This window comes from Ictidomys tridecemlineatus, chromosome 5 (genome assembly GCF_052094955.1).
Source record: "Ictidomys tridecemlineatus isolate mIctTri1 chromosome 5, mIctTri1.hap1, whole genome shotgun sequence".
NCBI lineage: Eukaryota > Metazoa > Chordata > Mammalia > Rodentia > Sciuridae > Ictidomys > Ictidomys tridecemlineatus.
Genome location: NC_135481.1, coordinates 188,695,256 through 188,722,303, shown reverse-complemented (window position 1 = coordinate 188,722,303; position 27,048 = coordinate 188,695,256).

Here is a 27,048-nt window from a genome sequence, read left to right as displayed (position 1 = left end):
CTCGGTTTCCCTCTCTGGAAGGTTCACCGTGCACAGAAGAGGAACGTTGCGGCCGCTCCACTCTCACAGCTCCAACCAGCAAACTAATATTTGCCTTCACCCCCGCACCCGAGTCTGCAGGGAGTCAGCGGGGCCCCCCGCTGGGCTAGACAGGCTCGGAGCTGCGGTTTCAAACAAGACGGAGCCGAGCAGCACCCCAGCCACGGGAGCTGCGAGATGCCACTTTCCCCCCGGGGGATTTTGCTTATGCCACCCAAAAAAGAGCCTCACACGTCTCAGTAGCCGTGTCCATGAGGCGAGTGTTGCTTGTGTGTTTTAAATTGCCGAAGGACATATTTATTTAGGCGGAGAAACGAAATTAAAGGCGGGAGAAGACACCGCTTCTCTTTTCTTTATCTCGTTCACAAATGGGAAGCCCAAGCTCAAGGCCGAGGGGCCGCTGGACAGCTCAGGTGGTTTGGTAGAGTGGTTAAGCGGCGGCCAGGCTCACCTGCATTAAAGTCTGGCCCTGTGTGGTCTTGGGTAAGTGGCTAGGCCTCTCTGTGCTTCCATTTCTTTTTATGGGGACAGTAGTTTTGTCTGCCTACATTAGGACTTCGGTGATGATTAAGTGATGGAGTTCACAGGACGCCTGAGCCTGGCTCCTGCACAGAGGCGGTGCTTTTGAAGGGCTAGCCGTGGGCTGACACTACTTTGAATGACAGCTCGGCTTAATGCATCGGGTGTTTTCATTGTGAAAACGGATGTGCAGGTTGCAGGGCACCACGGGGTCAGTGGATCCCGACGTTCTCGAGTGGCCAATGGACCTGCACTCTGACTGGCCCCAGAATATGATCTCTGCACTCGGCGACCTCTTGGCCCTGAAAGCAAGGCTGACTGCATAAAGAAAGGGACGGTGGGAGCCCAACCTCATGGTCAGTAATGGGGAGGTGGACGCACCACTCTCCCCACTGTTGACTCCCCACCCCCAGTGTGCGTGGACACAGGTCACTCACTGTCCATTTCCCCAACTAGAATGCAAGCCCACATCCTGTGTCGAGGTCACAGCTCTGGGGTCTCTGAGGTCTTGGTTTTTTGTCTCTAGCGCCCAGGGTTCTGGGGCCCTATAGCTTCTGAATGAATGTTTGTTGAGTGAATAAGTGAACAAACGCGTTCCCTCAGATTTAACCTCCACCCGGGAAGCATCATCCCTTATCAGGACCACCCGGGAGCCCCCTGCCTGGGCTGAGGTGGAGGACAAAGTCCACTGAGCAGTCCCCAGAGGAGCCAGTCTGGAGCCACCTGCCTGCGGTGGCCGTGGCCTCCCTCACTGTATCCACGGAGCTGGCGAAGAGCGAGATGACAGCCTAATAAATCTGGAAGCTCAATTTCTTTTGGCGGTGGAGTGAAAGACTTGGAAGCTTCTAGCTGCACAAATTAAAACAATAAGCTGTTTTTAAAAATAACATTTCCAAACAGCCTCAGCCTTGAACGAACATCCAGCTTGCAATCCAGTGCCGTCGGGTCGGCCAGCCGAACACGGGGCCTGGCTGTGCCCGGGAGAGGCCCCGCTGCCCGAGACCCCGGCCGCCCGGCACCCAGAGGGGCCATCCGCAGAGCCCCGGGTCCCGCGGGCGAGTGGCCACCCGGCGGGCAGTGAGCACCCCGCATCATCTCACCTTTTTCTCTTAAAAATCTTTTTTGGCTGCAGCTGCAGTTAATTTACTTGTGATTAGTCTGACCCCTCCCCCCAGGCGGTTGTTTAGCAGGAGGGGAGAACACGGTCACAATATTGTTTTATGACTGTTTATCTTCAGAGCCCAGCCAGGCTGCAAATATTTATGCGCATTTTAAAGAATCTCGGCTCATGTTTGGGATGCATTCTTTAAAAAAGAGTAAAGTCAGATTTCGGGTGGATCTAGGTTTTCAGAGTTGTAACCAGGTGTGGCCACCCGGGGCCGTGGGTCACAGCCAACATGGTCACAGCACAACGCGTCACCCAGTGTATTAAAGAGAAGACACTCGGGCTGAGAAACGCTGTCCCCCCCCCCCCCCCCAGGGAAAGGACCAGCTCAGTGTCAAAGACGCCGCAGCTCTGGGTGCGATTTTTCCAGCTCCCAAGGAGCCGCCGTCTCACCTACTGTCTCCCACAGCAGAGGTCACACTCTTTGGCCTCTGGAGATAGCACTGGGCAGGGCCAGGGGCCTGGTGTCACGGGACTCCTTTGGCCTCAGAGTCACGAGGATTGGAGTTTGAATTCCAGTTTTACCAGTTGCACTGTGACCATAGGAACGCAATTTATTTCTCAGACTCTAGGTCCTCCTCTGTAAAATGGGGGTGGGGGAAATGATCCTCAATATTCAACAAACTGGTTTGATAAACGAAAAGGAGACTTACTGATTCAGGAAAACGGGAAGCCCGGGGATAGCTTCAGGCTCAGTTACCTCCAGGAGCTCAATGCTGTCCTAAGCTCACTCCGTCCAGCTCTGCACTGGGCACCGGCCCCACCTCTTCCTCCACAGGGAGATTTGCTTGCTACAGGGGAACATGTCACTGCGGGGTTCTAGTTGGACTTCCTTCCAGCACCATGATGCCCAGGCAAAGGCACTGTGTCCAGTTCCAAAAGGAAGGACCTGAGGGAATCGCTCTGATTGACCCAGCTTGGCCTCAGACCTGTGGTCTGGGTCACACAGGGTCCCAATGGTCAGAGGGTCCCTGAGCCTGTTGCCAGTCCACTCAGGTCCTCAGCCCACTGTAGCCACAGGCCAGGATGGAGGAGGGCAAGGGAGGAGGTGGTGGGGGGTGGACCCACGCTGAGCACTGGTTTGGCCAACGTTGACGAATACCCGCTACCTGCCATGGAGCCTCTTGGGCACCCGGGTTGGGCACAGGGGACAGGTCTCTGTCTTTCTGGGGCTGTCACGAGTGAGGGACAGAAGAGACACAAATGTGGACACAAAGGAGTCAGGGAGAGTCCAGGTCAAACAGGCCGAGGAGGCAGAGACGGCGAGGAAACGCTTCAAGAGGTCGGGAGGAGCCAGGCATGGGTGCTGGAGGGAGAGGCAGGGTGGGCAGAGAGCCCGGGGCCTTCCCACCTGGCTCTGCTGGGCACAGATCAGAGCCCATGAGGACCTGGGGGAGGCCGGAGGGCAGGGGAAGGAGCCAGGTCACAGGGTCTTTTTGTACCAAAGGAGCGTGGGTTTGCTTTCAGTGCTCTGGGGAGCACTGGTGGGTTTCCACAGGGACCGTGTGGCCCTATGTGTTGGTTGAGCAGCTGGTGAAGTTGTACTGTGGCGCTCTGGTGGAAATTGGGCACACCTGGCCCCCAGGAATCAGGACTCCATTTCCCAAGTGATGATTTTGGCCCATGGAATGCAAACAGGAGTGTCATGTGTGATTCCCATCAAGTGTCTTTGAGGAGAGGGATCATGCCCTTTTTCTCCCCTTTTACTTCCTTCAGGATAGAATACAGATGCTAATGACCAAAGTTCAGGCAACCCTTTTGGGCCAAGAGGTATTAAGTCATGAGCAGAGATTGGCTAAGCAATTGGAAAGAAGGGGCCTGGGCTCCCCATGAACTCAGTGTTACCCTGTCAGCCCTGGATTGCTTCGTCCTGGAAGGAGAGAAATTAACCTGTATACTATCCGAGCCACCTTTATTTGATGCTTTTGGTTACTTGCAGCTAAACTTGATCCTGTTTGATTCAGAAAAGATGGAAAGGGACCTGTTAGGAAGTGGGTGCCTTCCTCCAAGCAACAGGAGAGGCTTTCTCAACGGGGCCCCGAATGGCAGCGACAGAAGGGGGTGCTGCCCTTGAGGAAGACCTTGTGGGAGAGGAGTTGGAGGGTTTGTCGAGGATCCAACTGGTATCGGAAAGGGAGGATCCAGGGAAGACCCAAACAGGGTCAGCCAGGCTGCCCCAGAGGAGCTGAGAAGACTGGAGGAGAAGCAGGAGGGGTCAAGGTGAGACAGACGCACAGGGTCATTCTCAAACTTGTAGCTTGCTTTTTCACAGATGGCCCTTAAAATGTCACACCCATATTCATCTCTCAAAGATGGGTTGAGCGCTGACTGTGCGCAGACATTGGCCATACAGCGGAGTCCACGACAGACAGGCCCCTGCCTCGTGTGTGTTACCATCCTTGGGCAATTCTGAACCCAGCTAGGATGAGTCTGGGTTGACCAAAGCTCGAGTTACTTTTCTATAAGATGTGTGTAGCGAGGTGTCCCCTGCCCGATGCTGCACCCACAAGATGCTGGCTGTGCCGTCAAGGAGTGTGTCCTCGTATGCTGGAACCTAATTCCCACGGTGACAGAATTAAGAGGCGGGTCAGTCAGGAGGACTCTTACGGGAGGCCCTGTCCCTCTTTCCCTTCCACTCTTCCTTCCCATGGGGACCCACTGTGGCCCCTTCTTCCACCTGGGGACAGAGCAACAAGGTAGCAAACAGGAAGCCACAGCAGACGTCCTCACAGATGACCTATATGCTGGTGCCCTGATCCCCATGCCCCGGCTTGAAGAATCGTGAGAGATGAATTTCCATTGGTCACAGATTAGCTGGTCAGTGGTCTCCGGTGACAGCAGCAGGCTTGGACCAAGACAGGTCTTCAGAAGCAGCAGTGATATTAGCAAGTAATTTGGATGTAAAATACTAGGATTTCTAAACATCTGAGAGCACCTGAGATGACATTTGAAATCTGGATAGTTCCAGTCCAGCTGGGCCCAGGCTGTGGCCGAGCACTGTGCTGAGCTGCCCTCTGGGTGCAAGCTGGGCAGTCGTGGTTCTAGGCTAGTGCCTGGTTCAGAACATGGGCCCTTGGTCCATTGGAGGGCCCCTGACCCAAGCAGGACCTGTCAGAATCTCTCTCTTAGACTGAGATGGAGAGAGAGGCTGGTTCTGAGTGCTTGGACCTGCAATTTGACCTTCCAAGAAAGGGACAGGACCCTTGCAGCTGTTGGGGGGCCAGGCAGAACCCCGGGAGCTCTGAAGCACATGGGAGCAGGTACCAGCACTGGCTTCCCTGCCTCCCCCGCCCAGGCTGGAGCCCGTCCTCCACGGCTTCATCCACACTCCACTTCCTCTGCGTCCACCTGGGCTCTCCAGCGCTGCAGGAGAGACAGGGGTCACGCGTGCACTTCAGCAAGACGGCTTCTCACTGGGGTCTCCAGCCAAACAGGGACTTGCCACCCGCTGAGCCTGGCCATCTAGATCAGTCCACATCTAAGCTAAATCTCGAAGCAGAAATGGTCCCCACCCCCCACCCCCCCCCAAAAAATCTTGGTTGTACATGTTTAAAAGGAATGAAATGAATGAAACTAAGCAAAAATCTCTCCCCTCCAGGGTCCTCTAACTCAGCAACTGGAAGCCCCAGTCTCCGGGGTTCTTGGGATCTACTGATTCTTATTGTTTTTTGGAGCCATAGCATGTGGTTTGTGAAATGGTGCGCACAAACGCAGCAGTGTAACAAATGCCGGCTTAATAACTTAAGTAGATTATCCTGTTGAGAAATACAAAGAATGTTAGAGCGGGCCTCGCCTTTCCCGTCGGAAACAGCATGAGAACCCCAATGCCACCACCGTGCCCCCAATGCCACCACCGCGCTCTGGGTGCTCAGGGTGTTCACCGCAGCTGACCTTGCTGCCCACCTACCAGTGCGCAGGCCATGGTCACCCCCTGCAAAGCTGAGAAGCCTGGGGCTGGGTGTGCCCTGCAGCGTGGTGTCTGCGTGTGCCTGCGGGCTTTACACTACCCTAACGTGTGAGCTTTCCATTCAGCATTGCAATCTCCTAAAGCTGTCCAAGGAGATGGTGTTTTCTTTCATAGTGTTGAAAGTGGCCGAGATGAATAGGGTGCCTCTCCACACAGCAAAAAAGGGAGTGGTCATCTCCTGAACTTGGCCTTGCAGCCAGGTCGTCCCGCCCTCTTCTGGGCCCTGTGCTGCCTGTAGCTTGTCGTGTGGCCTCTGGACATGGATTCAGCCCCCAGGTGCTGCCCAGCAAGATGCTCCTGAGTACACACAAGATGGGCACTGTTCCCACACCTGCCTGAGTGCACCCAGGGGCAGGCTCCCTCCCAAAGAGACCTCCAGGTCAGCAAAAAAGAGAAGGTGGAAAAGCCAGACGGGGCCAGGGTGCGGTGGGACGCCACTCTCTGGGGCTGAAAACGTCTACAGTTTAAAGAGCATGTTTTCAAATGGAGACTGGACTTGTCTGCTTGAGGCAGCTTTGTGTCGATTCTTCCTGACGATGCTCGCTGCAAGCTCAAGAGCTCTAAGCCGAAACGGATCCAGTCCGCCTCGTGGTCACACTGGTCCCTAATTGGAAACAGGAGTGAGACCTCTGGAGAGAGAAAAGGCACACAAACATGATGAGGGAGGACTGCAAACGAGGAGGAGGGTTTGAGTCTGTTTCAGCTCTAACCTCAGGATTTCTATTCCCTTTTATTTAAAAGACCAGACTTTAGTGAGCATCGAAGGCTCAACTTCATTGGCAAGGCTTCCAGTCCTGGCCGGTCCCAACAGGTAGCACAGAGGGAAGAAAGCACCATGCACCAGCACCAGGCTGGTCTGGGTTCGAGTCCCACCGACTCACCTCTGCCTGTGGATGGGCATGAGCCCTGGCCCAGGCTCCGGACTCCCGAGTGGGAAGCTCACCTGGTAAGAGGTGGAGTGACCGAAATCACACCCAGAAAGCCCAAAGCACCCGGCCCCGCGTGAGGGACATGTTCAAGATTCCATAGTCCTCGCTGTCGTTAGCCTGTGACTTGTCATCAGAACATCTGCATTAACAAGGGAAGAAAGAAAAGTACGGGAAACCTTTGGGTGGTGCTGTGTGGCTAAAGAGCATTAGAATCCTGCCGACTTAAAGTCTGACCGTGATGAAGCAAATAACAGGCCCCTCCTCAGAGATGCCCACGTCCCGATCCCCACAACCCGATCCCCACAACCCGGAGATACGTGACCTTCCACAACAGGGGGATCTAAAGTTGCAAATGGAATTATGTTTGCTAATCAGCCTACTTTAAAAGAAGGAGATTATCCCGGCTTATGTGTTGTCACAGGGTGCTTAAAAGAGAGAGAGGGAGGCAGGAGAAGAGAGGCAGAGGGAGGGGTGACCACGGGGATGGCTGGAGAGAAGCCACGATGCTGGCGTTGAGATGCAGGAAGGTCTGAGGAGTTTGGAAGGCTCTGAAAGCTGGAAAGGACGAGGTGAGGTCCCTCCCCAGGACTCCAGAAAGAACGCAGCCCCATCGTCACCTTGAGTGTGGCTCAGTGAGACACAGTTCAGGCCAGAACCATAAGATAACAACTGGGTTGAGCCGAGTTCCTCCATCTCTAGTCACTTGTTGGGAGACGACTCCAGGACTCTGGGCATCGGGCAAGCTGGTTATTTTCTGGTCTCTTTCCTCTTCACTCTCGGGCACGTAAGCATGACCTTGTCCCCTCACACAAAGGACCAAGACGCAAGAGTTGTCCTTTGATTTCAGTGTCGTAGCAAACAGGAAATCGGTTCTTGCAAAAAGGGAATGGATTCAAACATAGGAAGTTTGAGCTTCATTTGAAGCTGTGAAACTATCACATCCCAGCACATCCCATTAACATCTGTGGAACGCGGAACCTCTGGAGGGCGGACAGTCTCCTGTTTTACATTTCAAATGTGAGTGTGGCTGTCAGCGGTGGATCACGCACCGTCATCATCGCTGGCATTTTTCAAAAGCTCAGTTACGCGCTGACATCTCTGGGCCCAGGAGTGCGGGGTAATTGACAGCCACCACTCAAGGTTGGGACGCAGTGAGAATCTGGCCCTGAGCACAATACAGAAATTCACATACAGGTGGCCGAGGGAGGAAGGCCTCCCGCAGGCCCCGTGGACTGTTGTGCTCTGGGTCTGGGGTCTCACGGGGGGCTGCGGGCTCGGCAGTGGGGCACCCCACTCCAGAGGCGGCCCTGCCCCTCCTCCGTTTCCTTCCCTGCACTGCTGATACCTGCGGCCTGGGGCGGCCCACTGCCCACCTCTGAGCTGGGACCACGGGACAGGAGGCTGCTAGGGAGCCTCCCCACCGTCCACCCAGAACATCTGCCGAGAGAAACGCAGGCATCAACCAGAGAGTCTCCACAATGGCTTGAAGTCAGTCTGCGCTGGCTTACGACACCAGAGGCATAAATTAACCGTAAGTGAGCGCTCTGCTGACAGCACGTGATGACAGGTGTTGTGAATGAGTTGGCACAGGGGCCACTGCCCTACCTAGCAATTGTCAGTCACGGCCACTCCTCGTTTCTCTCTCACTAATGGGAGTGCCTGGTCTAGGAGCGGGTTCTCCCATCCGGGTGGGAAGAGGCTGGTGCACACCCTGCTCTGCTGAAGACGCAGGGCCCATGGTGACTGCCTCTCCCACCTGAGGCTGGGCTGAAGCTCTCTTGGAGGGAAGTTGTGCCCCTGTGGGCCCTTCACCCCTCGCTGCAGCCCTGCCCTTGGTACTGTTCTCGATACCCCGCCAGAGGCCGTGCATGGGAGCACGCAGGACACAGAGGCAAGCAAGGATCTCCCCACGGAGCGAAGCCACGGAGGACAGAAAGGGGCAAGATGCTTGAAAAATAAAAGGTATCCAAGGTATAGTCCTGGGGGATTTCAGAACTTGGCAGGACTTCCCCTGATTTATGCTTCAGTTTATCGCATCTTTGAAATCGCCAAGGGAAGAAGCCCCGTCCTCTTCAGATCGCCTGCTAGAAGGTTTTCTTGGGCTAAGCAGCCCTGAGCCCGTCCGTCCGCTCTGCTCTTTGGCACCAGGCTGAGCGCTCCTCCTCCCTTTCCCCACATGGCCCTGGGGAGGCTTTCAACTTCAACCCCCAGGTCCTGCACCGAGCTCCTGAGCATCTGGGGACAGCATCCTAGGTAAAGCTGGCCTGGCCCACTGCCCCGACCCCTCCTGCTCATCTCCTTACAGCACTTGCCACAATATGGGTGCCTGCTCCCTGGCCCGCGGGAGGAAACTGTCAACTGGTGGAGGGCAGGGTCCCTGCAGCGGGCCTTCCTCCGCCAAGTCCCCCAGCCTGGTGCACAGCATTGACCCCTTTGGCGCTGGCGGAGGGAGAGGAATGGGAACCGAGTGGCCCACGTGTCCTGGGCATCTTCTATCCTGGACCTGGTCGTCATCCCTCTGCTCTGAGCCTTCACAGCACAGTGACCCAAGAGTTGTGACAGCTGTCACAGCCTGTTACTGTCACTGTGGGCCAGGTTTCACCTTGGGCCACACAGAGCCCGGTCGCCAACCCTAGACATGTCTGTGTGCAGCCTCAGGCCCGCTCCAGTGGCCCGGGCTGCAGGGCTCTGCATGGTGGGCGTGTCCAGAGAGCAGGTCCAGAGTGGCCGGCTGAGGTTGGCACCCACCCCCCATGTCCTCTGCCTGGACTCCCAGCCTGTGCTGGCTTGGCAAGGCCAGAGTGGACACCGAGAGATGAGTGCAATTGTTTCTGAAAACTTGAAAATGCAGGGCTGCAGCCGTGGAACCCTATGTCAGACAAACAAACAGTAAGTCCCTCCACCTGTGCTGGGGACACAGAGCCTAGGCAAGCAGCAGAGGGGCCAGCCTGCAGGGGCACACTGCCCTGGGGCACGGCTGCCACGCCAGACACAACCCTAAGCACTGGCACATACAATGGAGGTCTGTCTTCGTTCCCCGTTGAAACTGCTACTCTCCTGCCTCCTTTTACAGGTTAGGGGATTGAGCCTGGGAGAGATCAAGGGCTGGAACAGGGTCACAGGTAGAAGTGGCAGGGATGTCAGGCAAGATTTTCCCTCAGCCCTTTCCGAAGAAAAGCCGGGGGTCTCAACTCCTGCTCTGGTTCCTGCAGCTCTGGGAAGTTCTCAGGGCTGGAGAGAGACCACCCCACCCCCACCCCCGGCTTCTGAAATCTGTAGAGGACTTTGCCAAGATGTCAAGGAGGAGAGGTGTGCTCACCTGAGTCTGGGCTGCCATACCTTCCCATGACTGGGGAGGAGAGGCAGAGGGTGTGCAGGTGTGTGGAGACCCCCAGGCCCCAGCGCCAGGGCAGTCTGGGAACAGAATGCTGAAAAGGTTTGGTGGACAAGGGCAGACGGTTATGTTCCCTTGGACTTGCTGTCTAAAGCCCACTAGTGTGGAGCTGCCCCACGCTCCCTGGCCCAGCCTGGAGGGCCCCCTGCTGGGACACTGCCGACCCCCTCCTGCTGGTCAGACTCCACATGGTAAAGGAGGTCCTGGGCTAACACGGTGCTGTCCAGTGCAACAAGAGTCACCGGGAGAACAGTGTCTTCTAGCAGCCACATCATAAAAAGTAAAAAGGAACAGGTGACGTGAATTGTTTATTGTGGAAAAAATATGTGACATCAAATTTTTCATCTTAACCATTTTCCAGTGAACAGCTCAGTAGTATTAAGCCGCACATCATTGTGCAACAAACCAGGTATCAGTGATTCTAATAATGTAGTTTATTTAACCCTATAGATCCCAAGGATTACCATTTCACTCATCATCATCATCATCATCATCGTCATCATCGTGGTAGTGTATTTTAGTAGCAGGGGCATTTTACTACTGAGCTACATCCCCAGCCCTTTTTACTTTTTGAAATAGGACCTTGCTATGTTGCTGAGTTGGCTTTGAACTCACAATCCTCCTGCCTCAGCTTCCTGAGCTGCTGGAATTACAGGCATGTGCCTGGCTACCAATCAATATAAAGTTATCAATGCGATGTTTTCCTTTTTTTTTTCTACCTAAGAATCTGGTGTGCACGATGTCATGCAGGGTACTAAATTTTCATTGGAAATCTTGGCCTAAACTTTATAAAATTCATTTGAAAAAGTAGATTTACGTGCACAGATTATTCCTAGCATTCTTAAAAGTTTTCCTACTCACTGAAGAGTCAGCTTTTAAATTCACACTGATTAAAATCAGGCTGAATATTAAGGATTCGGCTCCATCCTACAAGCCCAGGGCAGGTGCTCAAGAGCTGCCTGTGGCTGGTGGCTACTGTGCTGGGCACCGCAGGTCAAGAGCTTCTAGAAAGTGCTTTGCAATTGTCAGTGTTATTGTTCTATAACTAGCAGAAAGAAAGGAAATGGGAAGCTTCGGGTCTTGACCCAACGGGGACCACACTGGGCGATGGAGCAGGATGGGTCTTGTCCCCACCCCACGGCAGCTCAGGCCCACCCATGCCATTCTGGACAAGAGCAGTGTTCTCAGACTGGAGCCCCCGTCTCCCCAGGCCTGTACCCAGGGGGTTCGGGGTGAAGCTGATCACCCAATTAATCAGAAGATTGGGCTGGAGGAGACTTCAGACTGAAAATTAAGAATCACCTGGCTCACTCGCTCACTGGAAGATCGTTCCAACGACTTCCTCCAGAAAATTGCTAAGGGAAGTCATTATCCCGCAGTGGGGGAGGGGCCTCCACCCAGAGCCCAGATGCAGCCCCTGCTCGGGTGGAGTGGGGGCGGGTGCTGCTAACTGGGCCATTTAACCAGGTTCCTATTTTTTTTTTTAAAGTTTCCTTTTCTACGATTATTTGTTGACCCTAATTGTTTCCATGCCCATCCGCGGAGGCCCCGCACTCCCCCCTGCAGCCGGCATCGGCGGTGGGGTCGGGCAGGCTCCCCCTAATTGCCCGCGTTCCTGCCTTTTCCCTCGAGTCTCCAGGGCAGGCCCATTCCCACATATGCTTCCAGAACCACATTAATAGAGGGGCAGCAGCGCCCAGCTGACGACATATGTCGGGCTGCTTGCTGAGGTCGGCCAGGCGTGCAATATCACATTACATGAATGGGGAAGGTCAGCCCCGAGCGGCTTTTACAAGCGCAGGCTGAAGGATTTGCAGCTAAATAGGGCTAACATGTAGGGGTGGGTGGGGACTGGGCCTCTTGTCCAGCCCTGTTCTCTGTCTTGTCTTGCATTGATTAGAACGCTTTTGGTCTCCCAGGACAACGCTCTGCGGAAAAGAAATGCCTTTTCAGGCACTGGGGTTCCCAGGCCAAGGTGAAAACCTGGGCCTGGAGCCTGCAGAGTGTGGGTTCAGGTCCCCCGGTACCCAGCCGGGCGGCAGGAGTGTGCCAGGGAGAGTCATTGCCCTCTGCTTGCTCACAAATGCATTCATGCTCCATTAACCCTGCATGGCCTGAGGGGCAGATGGCGGCAAGGCGGGGAGGGGACAGGAGGCCTGGGCTGTCATCACTGCCACTGGGTCCAGCTCCAGGACAGAGGCAGGCAAATGGGAGGCCACCACTCACCTGCCCGGGCACTCCAGCCCCCTCCCCAGTCCACAAATGCACCTGCCCAGACTCTATTACTCATCTTCCACCTGAGCAGCCAGCCAAGGGCCTGGAGAATATTCTGGACATGAACCAATTGCATTCTGCATCCTCCTTTTAAGAGTAAAGACAATAAGGGCATTTCTGAGTGCTTGCTGCTTCCCCTGTTGGGCTGAGGCCTCTAGGGACAGCTGACACCAGGATGGCCCTGTCACCAGGCTCACACCAAAGCCAAGGACAATATCTGAGGATCTGCCTGCCTGCCTGGCTCCTTCCTTCCTTCTTTTTTAACTATACAAGCTGCTTTTAAAGAAAACCAATTATACCAAAATGAGTGAGGGTCAGAGGTTGAAGGGTCCCTAGGCTGAGTCTTAGCGTCTCCTGGTGCACTGACCACTCAATGAACACCTTAGGTGCACACAATGTCCTTAGTAAAATGTCGTGTATTCAGTCAACAAACATCCCTTGGGATTTCAGTACTTATTGGAGATTATGTTACAGGTGCAGGCTGGGGGTTCTTGCCCTCAGTATCCCTGCATTGGGGCTGGCCACTCTGTCTTCAGGGCTGCCCTATGCACTATGCTTAGCAGCACTCATTAGACACCAGTAGTATCCAGCCCTAGTTGAAGGCAGACATGTCTGCAGACACTGCCACATTTGTCTCCTAGCAACAACTGCAGATGAGAACCCCTGGCTAGGAAGGATGGAGCTCTGTGGGACATGAGTGTAGAACTTCTCATCTGACCTCTTCACATCAGTTTTTCCAGAGGATGGAGGTGCTAGATCTTACCCAGCGAGCCCCATTACCAGACATTTGGGGTGGTTTCACTTCTTCTCCCAGACAATCAATACCACGGTGATACTTTCCACTTAGATCTACCGCTACACACCTTCCAGCATTTCCACGGAACTAACTCTTTGCAGTGAAATTGCTGGACCCAAGTATGATTCAAGGTCACCACAAAATGCTCAAAAAAAAAAGAAAGAAAAAAGAAAAAAGAAAAAAAAAGAAAAAAGAAAAAAAAAAGAGGACTGTATCAATCTGATCCCTCACCAACAGCATTTGACAACTACCTGCTTTGGTGACAGAGACAGAGCCATCAGAAGACCACATGAACATGTTGGAAGAAGGAGATTTTTTGCAAAGTTTCATTCATAGAGGCTCTTAGGGCTTTTGTTCACACTATGCCTTTGACATTACTTTTAGCTAAATAATCATAATTACTCAGAGTGGCAGTTTCAAGATTTCTAACATAAGCACGCAGAAGGTTAGCATTTATACTTTCAAAGACTGAACGAGAAGGGTTTCTAGATTCATGATTCTGTTACAAAGACAGGAGGCCAACCAGACTGGTGCAAAGTCAGGGATCCACCCCAGAATGGAGGCTGAGCCCTGAGTCCCAGAGAATCGTTGATGACCCAGGTGTGTCATCTTTGAAGGCCATGCAAAGGGAGGCTGGTGCTCCTGTCCCAGAGGGCTGTGCTCCCCAGGGACAGGGGCTGCCTAAGGAGGGCCACTCCTCAAGGTGGCCCTGAGTCTGCAGCTGCAGCTGCACAGAGATAGTGCAGGGGTCAGGCACTCTTGGACAGGGCCCTCAACAGGCCCGCTCCTTTTGGGATGATTTTATAAGGTTTGCTCGCTCCCCTTCTTCTTGCAGTTTCCTCTTTCAATGTCAAAACTTTGCTCAGCTCCCTCCCCACTTAATGGAAGAAATTGGAAGTAATATCTTATGATAGAAAATGGCCTTTGTGGAATTGCAGAATACCCTACTGTCTCTTTGTTCAGAATGACAACCTCCAATCCTTGCAATAGTTTTTCAAATGGTTACTCTCTATGCACTTTTTTTTTAAAAATTAAATGTTAAAAAAAAGGAATTTAAAAGATAGCTAAGTCATGCATATGTACAGCATTCCACATGCACAACAATAAAGTTACACTGACCAAAATTAGTTTTCCTTCCTTCTCTGCATGTCCAGCCGCCCAGAGGCAACACTGTTACTATTGAGATAAATTGTTGACATTTACCATTTTGACCAGTCAAAATGTCAGTTTCATATGATTCAATCTACTACTCTAGATTTCTCATCCAGGGACACTGCATATAGAAATAAGCACATAAGAATAAACTCTTCTTATTTCCCCTTTTTTTATACAAATGATAACAAATTATACACTGTTTTTCATCTTGCTTACTTTACTCAACAATGTATTTTTTTAAGTGTCTCATTAATTTTTTTAAGTGTCTCATTCTCTTTTTAAACATCCAGAGAATGGTCTGTTGAATGGATGTGTCACAATCTATTTAACCAGCCCTAGCCATGAGCAGCTAGGTTGTTTCCAGTCTCTTTCTGCCACAAACAGTGCTGCAGTGCCTATTCTTGTATGCATGTCAGATTTTGCAAATGGGGGTGTATTTGTGGGATAAATTATTCAGAGTGGAATGGCTGAAGGATGTGTGTCTTGTTAATTAGGAAATCTATTGTCTAATGCTCCTGTATAGAGGTCGCATCAATTCATACCCTGAGTAGATTGACAGGGGTCCAACTTGACACCGTGCCTGATTTTTAAGGTCCACAGAGCAATGAGTGTTCTTCATAGCTCAGGGAGGAATGGGGGTGCCAGGGGCAGTGTGGGAATTGCAGATTCTCTCGATAACATGCCCAATTTAGTTCTGTGTCCTCCAAAAGACAGATAAGGACAGCAAGTCCCTTTCTTAGCAAAGCAGCCCCCCAGCCTGGAAAGGCAGAGTGAGGGAAGGAAGGGAAATCTCCATGAACAGGAGATGGAGGGGGAAGGCAGGTTCTGGGAGATGTGTAGACTCCTTTCTCCTCCCAGCCTGAAGGGAACCACAACCCCCAGCCTCAGCTGCCCACTTCACAGGAAGAGCATAGAAAGCACCATTGCCACGGTGTGCACCTTCTCGTGTGGCAGAAGTATTTTCACCAACTGGTATCATCAGATGGCACCCAGGAAAGAGCTCTGGGCCCGCCAGCCTGCTCCAGGGAACCAGGCAAGCATCCTTACCCTTGAGATGAAGAGAGCTGGCAAGTCAGTTTGGCATGTGTGCAGGGTGTTTCCCAGTTCTCTGACACTGTCCCTCCAGAAGGTGCAGGCTGATTCCCTCCCCGAGTGTGGACCAGACTGCAGGTGGAGTATGTGGCTTCTGAGCCCAACTCTACAAAGCAAGCTGGCTTCCAGGGGCTCCCGCCTTGGATTGCACACTGGACGGGGAGCCACCTGCAGGGAGGATGCTCAAGCAGCCTGAGGAGGCCCAGGAGGAGGACTTCAGCCTCTCACCAACAGCCAGTGCCGACCCGCCAGCCTCCGGGGTGCACCATCTTGGGAGCAGATTCCCCTTCAAGTGACACTAGCTTTGATCAACAGCATCAGAAATGCTTAACTAAACTGCTCCTGAATTTCTAACCTATAGAAACAGGAAGATCATACATGATGATCGTCACGTTAGGACGCTGGGCTTTGGGTGACTCATGGCACAGCATCAGGACACCATACTCGAGTCCAGGAGGATCGAGGCGTGGAGAGCTCCTTTGCCTCCATTCTGTGTCATCTGTCCCTGGGAGGAGGCAGAGATCCTCTCCAAATGACATGGAGCAGGGCTGAGAGAAGATACTTACGTTCTCTGTGAGGTCAACCTGAAGACGGCGAAGCCCATCACAACCAGTGGACCAGGGTCCTGAACGCTCTAGTCTCAGCCTTTACCACTACCCTGTGGCTGCAGGGTGTAGGAGCATTGTGTGGCTTCTCCCATCCCGATCCATCTCATCTGCAAAATGATAGCCCAAGTGAGAGCCAAAGACAGTGTGGTCACATAGGTTCCTGGAGTCCCTTCAAGCCCGGGCACCTGGCCTCTTATGTCCTCAAATCATCCACTTATTCCTCAGCAAATGTATGCTAAATGCCTCCCATGTCCCCAGTACCACGAGACATGTACCACGAGGTACTAGGGACATGAATGACAGCAAATCAACCTTCCTGTTACCAGGGGAATCACAGGTGCCCAGGCTGCATGCTCAAGGTGAGGAAAGCGGCTTCTTCCTAGGGCAGAGGAGAAGACACAGACTGTGACTCCTGGGTGGGCCCTGTGGCCCCTATGCTTCAGGCACAGTGGCCCAGGCTCTTGCTTCAATGGGGGCAAACGTGGAACTCACAGGACGTACAGCCACTGTGTGTTCTTTCTCTCATTTAATCTTCACATCAAAGCTTCAAGGACCTGCAGCCTCATGACAGCCTACACACCGTCCTCACCCCACACCACAGCCCAGCACTACACGTTGCTGTTCCTCAGACTCACCCTCCTCTGGGCCTGAGAGATGTGCAGGACCCTGGTCCTACATCAGTGATGGTGATCACACCCCTCTCCTCAGTTACTGGCTTGGGCATTTGCATACAGGATGCAGCCCTGGCCAATGAGCTTTGAGGGGAAGCTCCTAGGGCGGTGCTACCCAGACAGCAGTGTGCCCAGCAAATCCTCAGGCATCTTGCTAACAGGAAGATCTGATCCAGAAGGTCTGGGGCGGGTGGATAAGTCCCTGCACCTCTGAGGAATTCTCAGAGCCAGACGCCAAACCTGAAGCGCTACCCATACTGCTGCTCCTCAGATCACACCTGAAGCACGTGGTCCCAGGAGATGCCCAGGAAGGTGTTCCTCCCCTGGGAAAAGAGGTCCACAGAGGGAACCTGTCTTCCCTTTGAGGGTCTTCAAGGACATGCTGCGTGGAGCTGAAGCAAAGCACCACCACTGACCACAGCAGGACAAGACCTCCTGGGCAAGGCAGGTGGAGAGCTCTGCAGCCCGGGTGGCACTGTGGCATGTGTGCCCCTTGACCAAGCCTGGAACTGCTCAGGAGGACGATAGATGATCACGGGGGGGGGGGGTAAATTGAATTGGGACTGTTTATTTGGTGTCCAAAGCACATGGCCATAGCATCACAGCACCACTGTGCTATGGGGACATTGCCCAGAGCACAGAAGATCGACCTTTGGACCAGACCCACCTGGGGCTTACCCCAGCCTGCCCCTGACTGGCACACCATCCCGCAACCACACCAAGCTTTGGTTTCCTTACGCATAAAATGCACTTTTCTGATGGTCAATGAGAGAATATGGGTGTTGAGAATTCTCTGGCACAGCACCCTTCCATGGCAATTCAATGCAAGCCATGTGTCTACCTTTAAATTCTCCAATAGCCACATTCAAAACCCAAAAGAGGCGGTGAACTTTGTTTTAACTATCGATTTAGCTCAAAATAGTATCGTTTCAATATGAAATCAGTATCAATTAGATACTTCACATTTTCAGTAGTAGGCACCTTCCCTGACAGCACATCTCCATTGAGACCATTCACACTGCAAAGATCCAGGGCTGCATGAGGCTGGTGGCTGCCCAGTATCTGTTCTAAAGGCTGCTCAGCAATATCACATAGACATGGGTTATAGGGGAGAAGAGACTCTGGATTTTGGAGAGAGCTTCCGGCCGGATACACCAACCCCAAGCTGAAGGCCACCTGGTGATAAAGGCCTGTGCTTTGGGTCAAGTCTTAATTTCCTGGGCATCTTCTCACTCTCGCTTCTTCATGAAAAGCCCCCCAAAGGGGAAGTAAACGACAACACGATGATGCTCAGAGGCGCAGCCAGGAGGGGTGCCAATGCTGTGCCTCCCCCGAGACCACTGAACCCCTACTCTGAGCTATATTTAGGGAGTGTCAAATTCCCCCCAAACCCTTGCCTTTTAGCTGCCATGTCTCCTGCTCAATAACCTTCAATGGCTCCCTATTTTCTTTTGAGTTCATGCCAAACTCCCGGAGCATCTAAGTTCTACCAGAGCCTGAAGCCATCCTGGTCACTGGGCCCTGCTTTCCCATGGCCTGCTGTGGTTAAGGCAGCCTCAGGCCAGGAGTTTGAGTCCGAAGGGAGGAAGAAGAGACAGAGAAGGGATGGAAACCAAGGGCTGGGGAGCACGTGGGTGGAGCTGGGCTGGCCAAAGTCAGGGACGTCCACTGTGAGCACATTCGGCCACTACAATCCTGCCGCACATTGGCTTTGGTCTGTCTTTGCTGTGACCCCAGGCACCATGGGGACAGATAGGGCTTTATTTAGTCTGTGAGGGTCCTATTCTGTCTCCGGAGGAGCCCCCCTCCCCACTGGTGCCCTGTCTGTATGCCACCAGCGTGGCACTGCCAGTCACACGACCCGCCACGCACTCTGCCACAGAGGGCCTGCGACCCAGGCCAGGCCGCCCGAGAGCTGCTCCCTCCGGCCCTCTGATGGGATCTGAAGCCGGGCATGTCCTGAGCTGTCCGGTCCGAGCCTCCCCTGGGGTCACTGTGGGCTGGTGTGGGCTGGTTTTCGTGGGGAGATGGAGCTTGTTTCTGGCGGCAGAAGGAGAGCGAGAGGCCACGTGCGAGAGAAGTGAGAGAGAAGAAAACAGGAGGGAAGGAGGAAGGACAGCCCCTGCGGATGCCCAGACCCAGCCAGGCCTGAAGGCAGGCCTGTTTCTCTTGTTTCCTGCCAGGGATCTGCTTGGCACCTTTTATCGGAGTCAGTGTAAGTTGGAATTCTGTCACAGACAACCTAATTAGTTCTGACTACCGTAAATGAATGTCAGCCCCTCCCTCTGTCGCATGAAGAAGAGACTCCAGACTCCTCCTCCATCCACCGTGAGCCGTCTAGCACGCCTCGGGTGTGACCCTGTGAAGGTCAGGCGCTGCTGCCAGCCAAGGTCATTGCCCTCGTCTTACCGTAGCCCCTTCCTCGGGTCTTAAGGTGCCTGCGTCTCTTGGTTGCAAGCAGCAGAGAGCTGCCTCGGCTATTCACATGGAGGGGCGCAGCAGAACCCTCAGCCAAGGTCCCCCGTTCTGAGCTCCAGTTACCTGCGGCCGACGGCATTCCACAAACATTAAGGGGAAAATTCCAGCAGCCAGCGAGTGCTACGTTTAAATGGCTTCTGCTGCAGTTGGTTGTCGTGAGTGCTCTGTTTGGGCTGTTGCTGTGGTCGGTTTCTGCGCTTCACCCACGGATCACACCTTATCACGGCGCCTGGTGGCACGTCTGCCTTCCTCAGCACACGGTCCTGGGCCCACTGGCGTCGGGCAGCTGGGGTGGGTCCCAGATGTGAGCAGCCCAGGGCAGGGCCAGCTCTCCGCGAAACCTCCCCTCCACCCCTGGCCCGTGGCTTTATCCTCACGAATCTTCTCCGCACCCCTGATTCCCACCCTCCTGTGGTTCTGAGAACCCAACACCCACTTCCCTCTGGGAGAAGCTGAACCTTTACCCATAATTGGTATGTACCGGGGGGCACTGGGATGTACTGGGGGGCACTGGGAGGCTCTGGGAGGCTCTGGGGAGCCTGGGCATTGCTGTCTTCCGTCCTGGGAACAGCTCAGGCAACCACAGTGAAATAATCACACAGCAGCTAATGGCAGGGCTTCCAGGGCAGCTGGCAACCACCAAGTGCTGGTAGGCGTGCCAGCCCGTTGCACACACACGTGTGCACATAGCACACAGCTCTGTAGACCACATCAGCTTCACTGTACTGTGACCAAGCCAGGCGTGGGGGTCTTGCCACCTACCTTAAGGCCGAGGCCCACAGACCCTCTGCAAGGCTCCTTCCAGGTTAAGTCAATTTCAGATAAGCAGTGGGCAGGCTGAGCCGGGGGTCCACGGTGCTGCTTTAAAAATAAAACAAATAATAATTTTTTCCCTGATCACTAGGTCAAAGCTATTCCTTATAGAAAATTAGGGGGGGAAAAGTCCTATGGGAAAAAGTAAAGCCATCCATGATATGTTGGTCGCAGCTCCGTTCATTCTGAGCCCTGGCGGTCTTGGGCTTTTTCTAGGGAATTGAGTCTAAGTCGTGACTTTTACCGGCTTCCAGGTCTCTGGACTTCTCTGCTTGGGCTTTCAGTGGTGTGCAGTTTTTCTGCTACCACCCACCCGGCAGGTGCTCGTAGGTGAGCATCTTTGCCCGCCCTCCTGACGTCTCCTAGGAGAAGGGGCTTGGCACGTGGGCTGCCCACGCAGCCTTCCAGGGCCTGCTCACTGCTGCAGCTCTCCGTCCCCAGTTTTAAAACCTGTCTTCCAATCCTTGCTGGTGTTTCTCGTGCCCTTTTAATGACTAAGGACGCGAGTCTGTCTTTCCGTTCGCAGCTGACTGGCCACTTGGGCCTCGCCCCGTGCTTTGCGGTTTCTCTGCGGCTTTCTTGGTATTTTTCTTTCTCAATGTGTCCCCTTCACCTTGGTCCTTTGTCTATTTAGGGAGGAATGCTGGTGTGAGTCCCTTCTTCTGTAGAACTGGGCCTGCAGATGGTGGGGCTACCCCTCCACAATGACACCTGGCCATGCCCAGCTGTGCTGCCCCTGCCACCGGCCTGGCCTCCTCAAGACCCTGGCAAGTGGCACAGGGAGCCCTGAGGCCATGCTGAAGTATGGGGGGAGGGAGACATAAATAGTTGAGCATCTCTGAAAACTGCCATCCACTCCCCGTTCCACAGAGATGATAGAATGTTCTAGAAAACACTGAGTCTCCTGCCCGGCACTTTTTCCCAGAGGGAAGAGATAGACAAGATGCTTCCGTTTTTGATGTCCATCAAGAGCATTTTGCAGGGTCCTCACAGTCAGTGCCTGACACTGGCAGAGCTGGGAGTGAGAGGAAGGGAGGAGCAGCCAGCTCAGGACGTCACTGACCCGCGGTGACGCAGGCCCCACTCTCCACAGACGGATGCTCACCTTGTTCGTTCCCACTGCGTGCCAGGCTTGGCCCTAAGGGACAGAGTGGGAGGAGGCCCATGTGCCCCAGGTTCGACTCTGAGAACTGGTTCAACTCTGAGAACTTCCTTATTTTTCAACTGGGGGTCTCTGGGGGGTCTGGCAGCTGCCCAGCAGGGATTCATATGGCTCCCTGGTCCCCAAGGCCCTCTGCCTGCTGAGCTGCAGTTCTGTGCTCCGTCAGGCCGGCCGGCATGGCACCCTGAACAGGGACCCTCCTCCCAGTCCAGACGGTTCCTGGCTGTTTCCCGGATGCTCCCAGCGTCCAAAGGGCCGACAGGGGCTCCTCATGGAAACCAGCAAAACCTGAACCCAGAACAGACCAGAGTCCCCTTCCCTGCCCCTCGGGCTGCTGTTCCGAGACATGACCCCCCCAGGATCTAGATGACAGAATCAAATTGGCCGACTCCCGTTGCCGTCTACACTCTCTCCATATTTACACGCATTTCCCAGGACCTGAAAGGCAGAGGTGGTGCTCTGGTTCGAACAGAAGTGGGGCCTTCCTTTCCCCGTGGAGAAATAAAGTGATGGGAAAACCCAGAACCCTGAGTCTGTCACCCACGCCCAACTCCTCCAGGCCACACAGACAGCGTCCCCCTGGAGCCAGCCAGAGCCCCCACCCCTGTCTGCTGAGGACAAAATGGGAATAATAATGCGAATGATGGTAAATGCATGAAACATTTCCTTTCTTTTCTGAGCTCTCCCCGGGCGCAGAGAGCCTTGCTGGCCAAGTCTTTCGAGACTGGGAACGAGGTCTTGAGTCTGCCTTGGTCCCCATGCCCCATGCACTGAAGACGCTGAAGCGCTCCTGCATTTCGGGGTGGCTTAGGAGGAAGTGCACAGAAACAGGAGCTCCTAAGCATCACCTCCAAGCGCGGCTCTGTTTTAAGTGTCTGCAGAAATGCCGGCATCGAAGAGCATGCCGGTCCTCAAGAGTGACTGACAGTCACTTACCATGCACAGCCGCGGCTCTGCTGACCACGAGTGGCAGGCTCAGGACTAGTCAGTCCAGGCGCAGGACGAGCCACGCTGCTGGTTAATGGTGATGGGTCCCTTCCTGCCAGCCTCTGGGCTAGGGGAATTACATGCATGATTGCCTGTCAACCCAAGACGGCCCCACCAAGGAGGGGGTGGCAGGGAGTCCCAATATGGACGTGGCCCCCTGACTTGCCCCAGAGCGGCACCATTAGCAAGCGGCAGAGGCAGGATCCAAATGGGAGCAAGCTGAGGTCCCTGGAAAGCAAGCCTGTGCACCCCCACACACACTTGAGCCTTCCCTGGGGGCCCTCCAGGCATTTCAGCCCCGGGTCCTACCACCACATGTGTCTCCAGAAGGGGGGCCTGGCCCAGCTCCAAGGGGTTCCTTCTGCCAGGAAGGCAGCCCTGATCCAGGGAGCTGGGCTTTGAATGCAGAAAACTATGGTCAGGATTTTTACCCAGACCATAGGTGCCCACCTTGGAACCTTCCTGTCTCCTCACCCTCCAGAGCCAGGCCTCGCGTCCTCAGCACCCCCAGGAGGTGGGCCTATTAGACACCCACCGACAGGCTCCAGCGGCTCCCCCATCTCCTCCCTCTACCAAAACCCAGCCATGTGCAAGCTCTGGTCAGAACCCTCAGACTCCTGGGAGTTTCCTGGGTGCTGGCTGGGGTAGGGATGCCTCAGGCACCCTAGGCACCTGCTTCCATCTCCTTTTAGCTTTCAGCAGCAATTGGTCTGGGGTCTCTGACCAGGAGGCACTTGGCCGACAGGCTTATCCGGGAGACCCGGGACCTGAGTGGAAGCCGCATGGAGTCACAGGTCGAAAGCGACAGATGCCATGTTCAGAGAAATGCGTCCTTTGGTGATTCTGTTGTGAGGACATCAGAACACGTACTTAGGGCAGCCAGGGCGTCGCTAGATGGCATGGTCTCTGGGAGCACTGTCACACACGCAGCCCACCATCCCCAGAGGCATGGTCATGCCGCACACGACTCTATTGGCAAAGCAGCTCAGTTTTTCTTTTTCTTTTCTTTTTTTAAAGAGAGAGAGAGAGAGAGAGAGAGAGAGAGAGAGAGAGAAAGAGAGAGAGAGAATTTTTAATATTTATTTTTTAGTTTTCAGCGGACACAACATCTTTGTTTGTATGTGGTGCTGAGGATCAAACCGGGGCCGCACGCATGCCAGGCGAGCGTGCTACCGCTTGAGCCACATCCCCAGCCCCCAGATTTTCTTTTTGCTTGTAGGATGACCTGGGTCATTGGTACTTTGGGGGGTGTTAGAGGACGGGGTGTGGAGCGTCCCCAAGCACTCCTCCATGCTTCCACAGTGTCATGGGTGCTAGGTGTGACTGCACCCTGGAAGAACTTGTTCTCTGCCAAGAAATGAAGCATCAAAACCAGCAGGTGCCAGTGTCCCTTGCACCAGTGACAGTCAGCACTTTCCAGGGGCTTGAGCTTTAATGATCATCAGACGCTGCAATCGCTCTCTGTCTCTTGGTTTCCAATTTTCAGGTGAGGACACTGAGCTCCGAGAGGCTGCCTCGCCCGGTCACACACCTTGCCAGAGTCTCCACCTCTTGCGAGGCCAGGTCCCCACCCTATTCTCGCTGAGGCTCTCCGGGTCCCTGGGAGGGAGGTCTCCCACCTGCTTCCCTGAGGCCCACAGTTTCCATCGCACACCCCACTGGCTGTGGAGACTTGGCTTTTGAAATGGCCGGGCACCTGGCTTTCCTGCTCTTACTTGCAGATGTTGCTTGAGGCAACTGAGAGTGCACAGGACCTGCTGAGCAGGGGACAGAGCGGGCAGTCAGACAGAGGCCTGCCCTGGACCCGCGGCCCCTGCCCCGCTGCCCCGAGGCTCGGCTTTGGAAGCCTCGGGCCCGGCAGGCAAACGCTGCCCCCTTCTGGCCCAAGCAACAGGCCCCTCCCGGAGGAGCCCAATGTGAACTTCAATGAATCCAGACAGTTGGCTCCTGGAGACCAAAGGGTGAAGGAGGGTGGACTGGTGGGTGAGAGGGTTACGACTCCTGCCTCACTTGATGGGACTCACGCCATCCCCTGGGCAGTGGGGCATCGGCCACCATTGCACAACCCAGGACGCGCCGGGTACAGACTGTCCCGTTCAGAGATTAGCAAAGCATCTTTGGGTTCAGAAGGAAATAACTCCATAAATTAATGCCAGGCTCCTGGGGGGACTGGGTCCCGAGAGGCAGGGCCTCGGGCTGGAGGGGAAGCCAGGTGCGCGTCGGTGCTCCTTTGCCCAGTTTCAAAAGCTCCTCACCCGACTCTCTCCCTGCAAATGAGCCCAACAGGAAGGGCAGGTGCCCGCTGGGGTTGCACAACGTCCAGGTCTCGTGTGGTGAGACGGTGCAGCCACGCGGGCTTCTGGAAGACTCCAGGTCGCCCCTCGGGCCCCCACGGGTGGAGCCTCAGTGTCCGGCTCCTGGCTCTGCCAGGGGACACCAGGAATCCTGCTGTCCGAGGGGCTGGGCACCCCGTGTGAAAGAAAAGGGTGTGACCTGGGACCCGTGACCCTGATTTCTGCCCAAGTGTTGACTTAAAGCCAGAGAAGGCTCCCAAAAAGAGTCTTCTAGGTTTCACCTCCAGGAGGCCAGGCCTGATGTGGGTGAGAGGGGAGGAAACTGGGGGATCAGATGAGGAAAGGAACAGGGGGTCAGTGGTGGGGGACAGGGGGACAGATGGGGAGGGACGGGGGTCAGATGGGGGAGGGACGGGGGTCAGGTGCTGTTTCTGTTCCAATTGTGGCAGCCACACTGTGTCCCCAACCTGGGGGCAGTCTGTTGTGGGCCTCTGCCCTTCGCACCTTCTTTAACCTGTCACCCTGCCAGTCTGGGGGCCGTCTCCTACAGGAGGACATCGCAGCGATGGGCTGGGGCCGGGCCCAGCAGGGCTCAGCATGCCTCCACCGAGCGTGGGACGTGGCCAGCGGCAGGTCAGGAGTGGCCTGACAAGACTGGCTCTTTCCCCCTCTGGGCCTTAAAAAGAGGGGGTGCACTGGGTTTTAGGTGCGGGGGGGGGACGCTGGAGCCACCACCAGGCCCCTTGCCTCCCTCCCTGAGTGGGGGGGTGAAGTGCCAGCCCCAAGGGATGGGACTGAGTTCCCTCGCAGGACCACGTGGGGGGCCAGGCCCAGCTCAGCCTCCCCCGGCTGCATCCACACACGCCAGGACACTTGCATGACTGTCCCAGGGACCAGCTCCCCACCAGGGACAAGCAGGGGTCCCCTAACCTAACCAGGCTGTCGTCAGGGACATGCCCTTCGTGCCCCTGGTCTGTGCCTGGTGCAGGTGGAGCACAGGGCCAAGTCCCCACTCCCCTGGGCTTTACAGCTCCCTGGGGGCAGAGATCAAAGACCTTTTTGCACAAATAATCAATTATAGTTGTTGAACACGCTCCTGAAGGAGAAGGGCCGGGAACCCCTGGGACTGAGAGCCCCCTCGAGGAGGAGGTGACCAGGCACTGGGGGCCCCGGCAGAGGCAGCAGCCCGGCAGAGCCGAGGCCCTTTCTGAGGAGGGGAGAGCCACTCACTCCTGCCGGAGCTGGGAGATGATGCCCAATGCACCTCCCAGCCCCCAGGGGAGGCCCGGGGCCCTGGGCTGGTCCTGCGGCCCTGCTCCAGGGTCTCTGCCTGTGACAGACGCGGTTTCCCCCTTACACACAACCCAGCACCTCCCTCTCTGACTGGGGTGAAGAGGCACAGCCCTTCCCTGGCCAGGTCTGGGGAGATGGTCAGGAAACCCTGCTCCCTCCGGGGACAGACGGGAAGCTCTCTGCTCCTGACACGGCCCCAGTACGTGGGAGCACTCCACCCCTTTCTGAGGACCACTTTCTGCCACTAGAATAATCCTTGGAGAAAACATGGCCCCTAGGGACTCCCAGCTCGGGCTCCCGACGACCCCACGTCCCAGGCAGGACGGTGGCCTAGGTCATCTGTCCAGCTGCCCTCTCCAGCTGTGAGCTGCTCCCCGCCCTGTGGGGTCAACTTGATAATGCACCAGTGGCCACTCTCTGCCCGGGTACCGCCAGGTCGCTATCGATCGCCAGGAGGTCACAGCTCCCGTTCAGGGCTTCTCCCACCCCCGCAGGAGTTCCACGATGCTCCCCCAGTGGAGCCTCTGGGCAGAGCTGGCGCCCAGCGGCCACCCTAATTACTTGAGGATCTCCCCTCCTCGGCGGAGAAACCTGTATAACTTGAGTCATAAAACATCTCTTTGAATTTCTTCCAGAGGCCACTGCGATCCCAATAATCCCACGGCACGCACGAGGACTTTCATCCCGGCCCCTCAGAGCTCCGGGTGCACACGGGGTGATTATGTCCTCCTCTCCTCAGGTGGAAACTGAGGCAAAAGGAGGTCAAGGGCCTCCAGAGGGCGATGGCTTCCCCAAGCCCCGGGGCAGCCCGAGGATCTGCTTCACCTTCACCATGTCCCTAACTCTGGGAAGTTGGCACGGCTCAAGGACCACAGGACCACGGGACCACGGGACCACGGGACCACGGGACCACGGGACCACCTGTGCACCAGCCACCTTGGGGGTCCTACTCCAGCTGGGAGCCCTTTCTGTACCCTCAGCCTTGGGTGGCCGTGGGCATCATCTCTCACCCGTGACACTCTATAAAGTGATCAAAAACAGCAACACAGATGCCACCCGAGGATGCTGACCTCACGTGGGGAACGTGAGTCTCTCACGGGACCATGAGCCCTCCAGGACTGTGACCAGGTCTGCCGAGACTGAGGACATGCCTGGAACAGCACCCCACAGCGCCCCCTGCGTATTAGTGCATGGCAGGAGGGACGCTGGGCACGGCCCCCCCACTGGGCACCAGGGGATGCAGCTCCCTCCCCCAGCCTGCCTCCCATTGCCTCTGCAGAATTTTGGGGCAACTGGGCGCGGGGCGTGCACCAGTGCAGAGACCAGCCGTGGTGGCCCAAGGTTGCACCGTCCACTGCAGCAGGTGTTAGTGGCCGGGGCCGGGGCTCGGCTGGGCGGTGGGAACCCTCACT